The sequence below is a fragment of the Dipodomys ordii genome, unplaced genomic scaffold, assembly GCF_000151885.1.
Source record: "Dipodomys ordii isolate 6190 unplaced genomic scaffold, Dord_2.0 Scaffold120, whole genome shotgun sequence".
NCBI lineage: Eukaryota > Metazoa > Chordata > Mammalia > Rodentia > Heteromyidae > Dipodomys > Dipodomys ordii.
Genome location: NW_012267336.1, coordinates 3,337,268 through 3,347,124, shown reverse-complemented (window position 1 = coordinate 3,347,124; position 9,857 = coordinate 3,337,268). Strand labels below are relative to the sequence as shown.

At 40.0% G+C, this 9,857-nt stretch overlaps 1 protein-coding gene across 1 annotated transcript in view; it reads left to right on the top strand.

Moving 5' to 3' along the window:
- The window catches only part of Znf76 (zinc finger protein 76), a 36,656-nt gene that overhangs the window by 4,579 nt on the left and 22,220 nt on the right, over positions 1 to 9,857 (top strand). The gene's annotated exons all lie outside the window — the stretch shown is intronic.

The following is a 9,857-nucleotide window of genomic DNA, read 5'->3' as shown; positions in this document are numbered from 1 at the left end:
CCCAGGCCCAGAGTTCAGGCCCATGACCGGATCCAAAAAAAAAAAAAAAAAAGCTGGAAGTCGTGCTGTGGCTCGTGGTAGAGTGCTAGCCTTGAGCACAGAGAGGCGCAGTGACAGTGCCCAGGCCTTGAGTTCAAGCTCCAGGACTGGCAAAAAATAAAAATTAAAAATCTTCAACTGCCAGGCACAAGTGATTTACAACTGTAATCCTAGCTACTCAGGAGATTGAGATCTGAGGATCATGGTTTGAAGCCAGTTCATCAGGAAAGTCCATGAGACTCTTTCTGCAATGAATTAACAAAAGAGCCAGAAGCAGAGCCGTGGCTCAAGTGGTAGAACACTAGCCTTGAGCAAAAGAAGCTCAGAGACAGAGCCTAGACCCCGAGGTCAAGTCCCAGGACCGACACACAGACACACACACACACAGATACACACAGACACATACACACACACACACACACACAAAGATCCACAACCAAAAGTCTGTTCTGTGGATCACCAACTTCCCAGTCTCTGAAATGTACTTATTAGCTATACAAGTACAGCATAGAGGGAAACTTCATTTAGAGAAGGGGTGTGTACCATGGGTCTATAAACTGGGTGGACTTAAAAAGGAGATTTGACTCTGGCTTGGTTTTATCTTTTTTAGAGTACAGAACATATTCTGCCTTATACTTTAGTTATTTGTGTATTTCTCTCTTTCCAACCATCCTTATTACTTCCCTGAGAACCCAGTTGCAAGGTTTCCTTTATTTTCTGCTTTGTTTTTGGCCCTGGGGTTTGAACTCAGGGCCTGGGCAATGTCCCTGTGTCTGAGCTGTTTTGCTCAAGGCTACTGCTCTACCACTTTTGAGTCACAACTTCACTTTTGGATAAGAATCTCGGACTTTCCTGCCTGGCCTGGATTTGAACTGCAATCCTCAGATTTCAGCCTCCTGAGTAGCTAGGATTACAAGTATGAGTCACCAGTGTCTGGCTATCGTCTGCCATTTTAATCCTTCTCATATTTAGAATATGAAGAGAATCAGTAAATACTTACTAGATTGGGTTAATTCAACTCAGAAATTCTGAGTCACATACAAATAAGTAAAAAAATAGTTTATGTCTGTACTTATCTCTGAGCATGATAATTGATAACTCCCTTGATTTAGACAGTCTTCGTTTTTCAGTCATTGTTCTTGTGAAGGAATGAGTAAAAATGGTAGGTCAGAGTCTGTCCTGTATAGACCTGTTCTCAAGAAAAACAGCTAAGTGAAATATATTTAGTGAGAGGCAGAGAGGATTACAGAGTAGGGAAAACAAATTGGCAAAATGTTGAAAATTGTTGGGTCCATGAAACTCGATATACTATACTTTTATTTATTTACTTATTTATTTTGGTGCTGGTCCTGGTGCTTGAAATCAATACCTAGGCACTCTGTCTGAAATTCTTTTCCTCAAAGCTAACACTCTACCACTTAAGCCACAGTTCCATTTCTGGCTTTTTGGTAGTTTATTGAAGATAAGAGTCTCACAGACCTTACTACTCAAGCTAACTTCAAACTGATCCTCAGATCTCAGCCTCCTGAGCGCCCGGGCCTATAAGGCATAAGCCACAGCACCTGGTTCAGTATACTACTCTTTCTGCTTTTGTATATGTTGAAAATCCACAATAACAAACTTGAGGGTGAGGTAGCTTGATGAACAAGTGGAAATTTAGCTCTATTCCTTGAAAACATCGCAAAGTAAATGAACTGCTATTACTGCATCAAGACTATTATCTAAGTTAAATAGTATATTTATTCCTAACCTGTACTGTACCTCTTCTGTTTGTGAGATACCAGTAGGCTAAATTTAAAAATTAGTACTCAGCAGAATTCTGTACCTGGTGGCTTAAGAATTATAATATCCTAGCAACATGCATTTGTTGCCCTGGGGTTTCTTGCTTCCTAGTACTGGTTTGGTTTCTGATGGAAAATAGATGGACTAGACTTGAGAAGGTGAGACAGTAAGGGTGACTCAGGACCTCCCAAGGGATGGGAAGAGACCACAGCTTAACTAGGCTCTCCACTGACTGGCCTAAGCTTTTAGCTTATTGACAGATTCTAAAGGTGTGAATGTCAGTCCTTCACAGATCCATTCACTCATTTCTAGAACTATTTGGAGAATGTTCTGTATCATATACTTTTCTAGGCACCAGAGATAAAGCATTGATCTCATCTATTGGGAAGTGGATGAAGGAGGACAGACAAAATAAACAAGTAAAATGTATACTGAGACAATTAAGTGGAGAAGAGATGCCAAGATTCCAGGTGTTGTGATGTTAAATAGCATGTTCAAGAACCATCTCACTAAAAAGATAACATTTGAGCAAAGACCTGAAAGAAATTAGAGGTGAGCCAAGGATATATATTATATCAGGGGAAGTTTATTCCATTCTGGGTAAACAGCAAGTTTAAAGGCCCCAAGGCAGGAGTGTGTTTGTTGTGTTAAACATGAGGAAGCCAGCTGGAATGGCTGTGGGGGAGTAAGAGAGGAGATACAGCTGGTGTTCAGTGGGAGTAGATTGAGGGCAGAACATAGGTCTTGGGGGCCACTGGCTTTTATTGTGAATTGTGATGTGCATTTATCCATTAGAGGATTCTGAACAAGTAAGTGACATGTCTGACTTAGGTTCTCCTTCTGGCTTCTGTGTTGAGAATAGGCTGTAATGGGGCAAGAGTAGAGGAGAAACTGATGTGGAGGTGTAAAGCAGTGGTCCAGATGAGGGAAGTTGGTGGCTTGAATCCAAAATAAAGCTGTAGAAGACTGGATAGTTCAATACTGATCTACTGATGAACTGAATATAACAAGTAAAGATGTTGAGGATGGCTCCTCATTTTTGGCCTGAGCAAATAAAGGGTGGAACCCATTTTACTAGAATGGAGTGTTCAGAGTAGGGCAGGTTGTGAGAAGAGGGAAATACAGAGCACTTTTGAATATGTTGTTGGTAAACAGCTGGATATACAAGTCTACACTGGGTAACAGATGAGAGGGTTCAGTGTCAGGCTGCCCTCTGTTAGTAGGTGTCTGAGCCTTTGGGACTCTTCCAGCAGCACTGACTGCCTCTTCAACTGCATTTACCACTTTTGGCTAGAAATGAGCTGTCTTTCTAAGCTAATCACACTGTAAGAGTTGAACTAGGTGCTTAGGGGCAATCTGTCTGTGTACTCTGAACGTTTTGGAAACTGTTTAATACTACATGGGGTAGTAGAATTGGTGGTAAGATTCTTTCCTTCCTTTATTCACTAAGGTAATACCCAGGGAATGTCTGCCATGTACTGGTGCTGTGCCACCCAAGCTTATAATGACGGAGACAATCTACCCCTGGAGCACAACAAATGACCCCTGCTCCCTGGTGAGCTTCACTGGCAAATGCATAGGAACCACGGGGCTAAAATCTGAGATTGGTATGATGTTAGGTAAAGCTTTTCTTGACATTGGTCTGGGAGGAAACCATGAATGTAGCTGTGGGGGCAGGGGGAGATGATATTTCAGGTCAGCAAAGGTCCACCAGCTGAGGCTAGGAGAGAGTTCACATGGTGATGTTGGGAAGGAAGAGCTGGGAGAGCTCAGTTCCTTCCCCACTTCCTCTTTTACTCAACATTTACTCTCTTTCTAGAACCTTTTCTTAAGGAACTGGTAGTTTTATAATAGATGAAATCTGCTATTATTCAGTTAGATCTAATTAATAGTAATTGGAATTGAATTAGGATTCAAATATGAGCTAAACTGCTCAGTTAGCTATGTGACCAATGGCATAATCATTTGGAATCTACATAACCATTCTTTGTTAGGTGCTAATTAAGCTGAAAGGCATGTTCTCCAGGAACTTAAATTATATTCAGTGTGACAGAAAGTAAGAGTGTGCTATATCCCACTGAAAAGAGCCAAGTGTTGAAGAAAACACATACTGTGGCAATGGAATCCTTTAACTGCATCTGGAAGCTGTCCTCCCTTAGCTGTTTATCCCTGTGTCACTTAGATGTCAGTGTTAATTCAGTAATGATTCATCAGCTGCAGGGATCCATCCCAAGACCCCAGGTAGATCCCTGAATCGCTGCATAGTATCAAATCATATATATATATATATATATATACACTATATATACTATATATATATGTATACATATATATTCCTATACATATATCCACAAATGTAATGTTTTTTCTTCTTTTAAAATATTTTTTTTGGTCAGACTTAGGTCTGAACTCAAGGCCTTGCACTTGTTAGGCAGGTACCCTGTCACTTGAGCCACGCCTCCAGTCCTTCTCCTCTTAATTCAGTACTTACTAGACCTTGGCCATAACTTCTATAGTTTTAGGCAAACAAACATGAATTTTCTTCTCAGCTTTATAGATGGAAACTTTAACAACCTCAGCATATAATTCTCTGTCTTATCAAGAATTTCATTTTCTATGTCAACATGTGAAGAGCTTCCTTGTTTATATCTACATCTTGTGGAAGTTCTGTGTTGAAAGGCTTTATGCTGTTTTCATTCTTTTGCTGTTATTACACAGGTGCATCATCAATAATCTTGGATATATACCATTTTTCACACATGTGTCTACCTGTAGACTAGATGTGAAGTTGTTGGATCAGATGGTATGTACTGCATTAATTTTGCTTGATAGTGCCCAACTTCTCTCCAGAGTGTCCCAGTGTGGTCTCCCAACAGTTCGTTACTATGTTTCTCACAGCCCCCTAGAAATTGCTTGGTGTTCAGAATGTAACAGGGCTGGAAATGTGGCTTAGTGACAGAGTGCTTGCCTAGCATGCACGAAGCCCTGGGTTTGATTCCTCAGTAACACATAAACAGAAAAAGCTGGAAGTGGTACTCTGACTCAAGTGGTAGAGTGCTAGCCTTGAGTAAAAGAAACTCAGGGACAGTGCATAGGCCCTGAGTTCAAGCGCCAGGACTGGCCAAAAAAAAAAAAAGTAACAGTTTCTCTGGAGATCAATATAAGAAAGTGAATCATGTCCTGCTGCTACTTTCTTCCATAAGACAAAACATTTCAAGAATATTTTGAACTATCATTAAAAAACTAAATGTCCTAGAGGGAGACGTTCCCTTAATCAGTATTTACAGTGGCATGAATTGAATAGGAAGCAGTATTTTTCATTGCAGGAACTAGGAGAGATGAAGGAGGCAATGAGGAAGGCTGTGGCAAAGGTAAAGGAAAAGCCTAAGAGGGGAGGGAATGGCAATCAAGCCCTTGCAGTTCAATGCTAGCATCTTTGCTTTAACCATTAAAAAAAAATTGTAATTTTTTTTTGTTTTGTTTTGTTTTTGGTCAGTCGTGGAGCTTGAACTCTGGGCCTGGGTGCTGTCCCTGAGCTCTTCAGCTCAAGGTGAATACTCTACCACTTGAGCCACAGAATCACTTCTGGTTATCTGAGTGGTTGATTGGAGATAAGAGTCTCAAGGACTTTCCTGCCAGCTGGCTTTGAACCATGATCCTCAGATCTCAGCCTCTTGAGCAGGAAGGATTACAGGCGTGAGCCCCCAGTGCCACTGCTTTTAGCACAACATTCATTTCTGTTTGGCCTCTTCTGGCCTTGTCCACTTGGAATTGATGTTCATTCAGGTATTACCTGGATGAATGTTAACTGTATGTATTTTTTTCACTTATAATTAATTTGTTAACCCCCTGTGACTCTAGATGTTCTTCATGGTTCTTGTCTGAAACATTTTTTCATTTTGTAGCTAACTCTTGTTTTTTTGTTTTTGTACACTGTTTTGTGGATAAATTATGAGGACAGGGTTGTTGAATCTTCAGTTTTTCCCACTGGGGATTAAGCATTGACTGTTCTCTTAGGAACCCAGAGCAACCTCCAGTGCGGTCATCAGCAAGGCACATTGGTGTCTGTCTCCCCTCTTGCCAGCCTCAGGTGTTAGTTTTGTTTTTTTTTAATTAACTGTTTCTTAAGTGGTTTTAAATTTACAGAAAAAACTGAGCAGGGCTGGGAAGGTGGCTCAGTGATAGAGTGCTTGCCTAGCATTCATGAGGCCCTGGGTTTGATTCCTTAGCACCACATAAGCAGAAAAGGCCAGGAGTGGCACTGTGGCTCAAGTGGTAGAGCACTACGCTTGAGCTGAAGAGCTGAAGGATAGTGCTCAGGCCTAGAGTTCAGGTACCAGGACCAGCCAAAAAAAAAAAAAAAAGAGCAGAAGTTCCATACCCCTTTATTATTAACACCTGGTATTGGTAAACCCTAATATGGATAACTAATATGATTGCATTAGACTAGAACCCTAATGTGTACCCTAATATGGATGCATTATTAGTAACTGTCTATAGTTTACATTAGAGCTTCTTCTGTGTTGTATATTCTATGTGTTCACCCTATAAAGTGTCCCCTGTTCCACTCATTGATCTTTTTATTGGCTGTATAGTTTGCTTTTTCCAGAATGTTGTATGGTTGGAATCATGTTATATGTAGTCTTTTCCAACTCAACTCTTTCATTTGGCAATATGAGCTTAAGTTTTCTCCATATTATTTTTCATGGCTTAATAGCTCATTTTCTTATTGCTGAGTAAGTATTCCACGTAAAAATGTACCACAGTTTGTTTATTGAAGGATAGCTTGGTTGCTACTAGTTTTTGGCAGACATGGATTAAACTGCTCAAGCATTTATATTCAGGTTTTTCTGTGGACATAAGTCTTCAGCTCATTGGGGTAAATAGCAAGGAGTATGATTGCTGGATCATATGGTAGAAGTATGTTTCACGTTGTAAATAACTGCCAAACTGTCTTCCAAAGTGGCTGGTCCACTTTTTTATTCCCCACCAGCAGTGAGTGAGAGTTCCTGTCATTCCACATCCTTTGCCAGCCTTTGACGTCAGTATTCCAGATTTTTATCATCCTAACAGCTACATAGTGCAGTTTTCTAACGACCCGATGTTGATTATCTTTTCATGTGTTTGTTTTTCATATGGATATCTTATTTGGTGATATGTCTTCTAATTTTTTGCCCATTTTAAATTGGGTCCTGACAGCGTTCGCCTGTCTCCCATCCTTGCCAGCTTTGACGGATGGAGTTTATACTTTAATTTTTGTGTGTGTGTACTGGTACTAGGGCTTGAACCCAGGCCTGTGCACTGACCTTTAGTTTTTTGCCCCTCCAGGGTAGTGTTTGACTACTTGGGCCACAACTCCATTCTGGATTTTGCTATTTAAGTGGAGATAAGAGTCTTCAAGCCAGGCGCTGGTGTCTTCCCCTTTAATCCTAGCTACTCAAGAGGCTGAGATCTGAGGATCATGGTTCAAAGTCAGCCCAGGCAAGAAAGTCTGTGATACTCTTATCTCAGTAAACCACTCAGAAAACCAGAAGTGGTGCTGTGGCTCAAGTGGTAGAGCACTTGCTTTGAGCTGAAGAGCTCAGTGACAGTGCCCAGGCTTAGTGCCCACAACTGATTTAAAAACAAAAAACCAAAAAAGAGTCTTCAAAGCTGGATCCTCTATCTTAGCCTCCTGACTAGTTAGGGTTACAGGCATGAGCCATCGGTACCTCACTTATACTTTGATTTTTGATAATTTGGTAAGTATATCATTGTGATTATTTTCTTGTTAATTACTGAGAATGAACCTTTTTATTAATTTATTTTATTGTTATTATAGAGGTGACCTACAGAGGGATTACAATTACATGAGTCAGTGTCTTCTGTTCTCTCCCAGCCCCTCCTTCCTATCTCCACTCATGAGTTGTGTAGGTCATATAGTTCATTTTCATCAGTGTCCAGTGAGCTCTACTGCTGCACTTTTTCACCCTTTTTCCCTCAAGTTCTGTACCCTCCCCCAACCCTTCTGAAGATGTACACTTGAATACACCATACATAAGGTAAACAAGACAAAATAATCAAAAACAGAATAATCAAAAAATGAGAATAGTTTGGCTTCTTCTTTCCTTGTGTGAATTCCTTTTATGTCCTCCACTTGCCTTATTGTTCTGGCTAGGAATTCCAGAACGATATTGATGAGGAATAGAGAGAGTGACCATCCTTGCCTTGTTCCTGAGGTTAGGAGAAATGATTTTAATTTTCCCCATTCAGTATGATGTTGGCTGCTGGTCATATATAGCCTTTGTTATTTTAAGGAATGAGAATGAACCTTTTTTTAAATAGCTTATTAATTGTGGTTTTCAGTTGTGTGGATTCATATTGTAGTCTTACTTGGCCTGTGGGAATTTGGTATTGTTCTTGGAGGCATGTACATGTCTATGTTTTTAACATATTTTGTGGTGTGTATTTTTGTTGTTGTTGGTCATGGGGCTTGAACTATGGACCTGGGCGCTGTCCCTCAGCTCTTCAGCTCAAGGCTAGCACTCTACCACTTGAGCCACACACCACTTCCATTTTCTGGTGATTTATTGGAGATGAGTGTCTCCTGCCTGGGCTTGCTTTGAACTGCCATCCTCAGATCTCAGCCTTCTGAGTAGTTAGGATTACAGGCATGAGCCACCAGTGCCCGGCTTTTTTAATATATTCATGGATTTTTAAAATATTTTCTCAATTATTAATTAACTAGTTTTTATTTATTTATTTATTTTGGTGCTGGTCCTGGGGCTTGAACTTAGGAGCCTAGGCACTGTCCCTGAGCTTTAATGTTCAAGGCTAGTGTTCTACCACTTTGAGCCAGAGCTCCATTTCTGACAGGTTTGTTTTTTTTTTTGGTTGTTGTTTTTTATTTTGTTTTGTGTGTGTCTGATTAATTGGAGATAAGAGTCTCATGGTCTTCCCTGCCAAGAATGGCTTCAAACTGTGATTCTCAGATCTCAGCCTCCTAGTAGCGTGGATTATAACCATGAACCACCAGTGCCTGGCTATTAATTTATTTTTTAACCAGCTCTTCCTTTCATTTGATATTTATTTTCCTTCAAAAGTCCAAAATCACTCCACATCCTGGTTAGGATCTTGGTATTATTCCATTTTGATGATAAAAATTTGACCTTTTTATCCCAAGGTGATGTTTTAAATAAGCCCATGCTGATGGGAGATTTCATTTTCAAGCAGCCCTGCTTGACTAGTGGTGACCACAGAATGGAATGAAATCCTAATTTGCTTGTTGCTGTAAATATCCTTAGAATATTCCTCCCAAAATGTCTTGGTTCTGGGATTCCTCTCTCTTCTCTTTCTCTCTCTCTCCCTCTCTCTCTTTCCCTCTCTCTTTTCCCCCCTCTCTTTCTCTTTCTCTCTCTCTCTCTCTCACACACACACACACATTAAGTAAATGTAGGTTGGAAAAGCAGCCATGATTGCTGTTGGATGTTTACAAACTGAGATGTTAAAGTCCACTTAAATGTGTAACTGCAGTTTTTTTTAAGTTACATGTTTTAGTTTAAATGAAAATCTGAAGTAATTAGAGCTCTGTATTTTTATTATCCTTTTGGAATTGGAAATAATTTACTTTGCCTAAATTACTCCCTTTTCTGTGAGTAATTCACATCTATAAAGTTGCAGTAGCCAAATAGGAACCATACTAAAAGCAATCTGAGCTTTTAAGATCAGTGTGTCTTTTGCAAAGAAATATTTCGCTGATGTTTTAAATTTGTATCATGTTAATGCAAGTTTCTGTTATTAATTTCCTGTTTTTTCTTCAGTGTTTAGAAGCCTACAGAACTAAGCTCATTTTACTTGGGTTTTTGTTTGCATTGAAGTCTTTTTTTGTAATAACAAATACTCAATCATTTTACTGCCGTTCTCTGAAACCTGGTTCTAATTTGTTTGCCACTTGTCCCCATCAGCCTTTATCCCTCCCAACCTAATCTTTGTCATTTGAGAGGTTTTCTACATTTGCAACTGAAGTCTTCCTTCCTTCCTTCCTTCCTTCCTTCCTT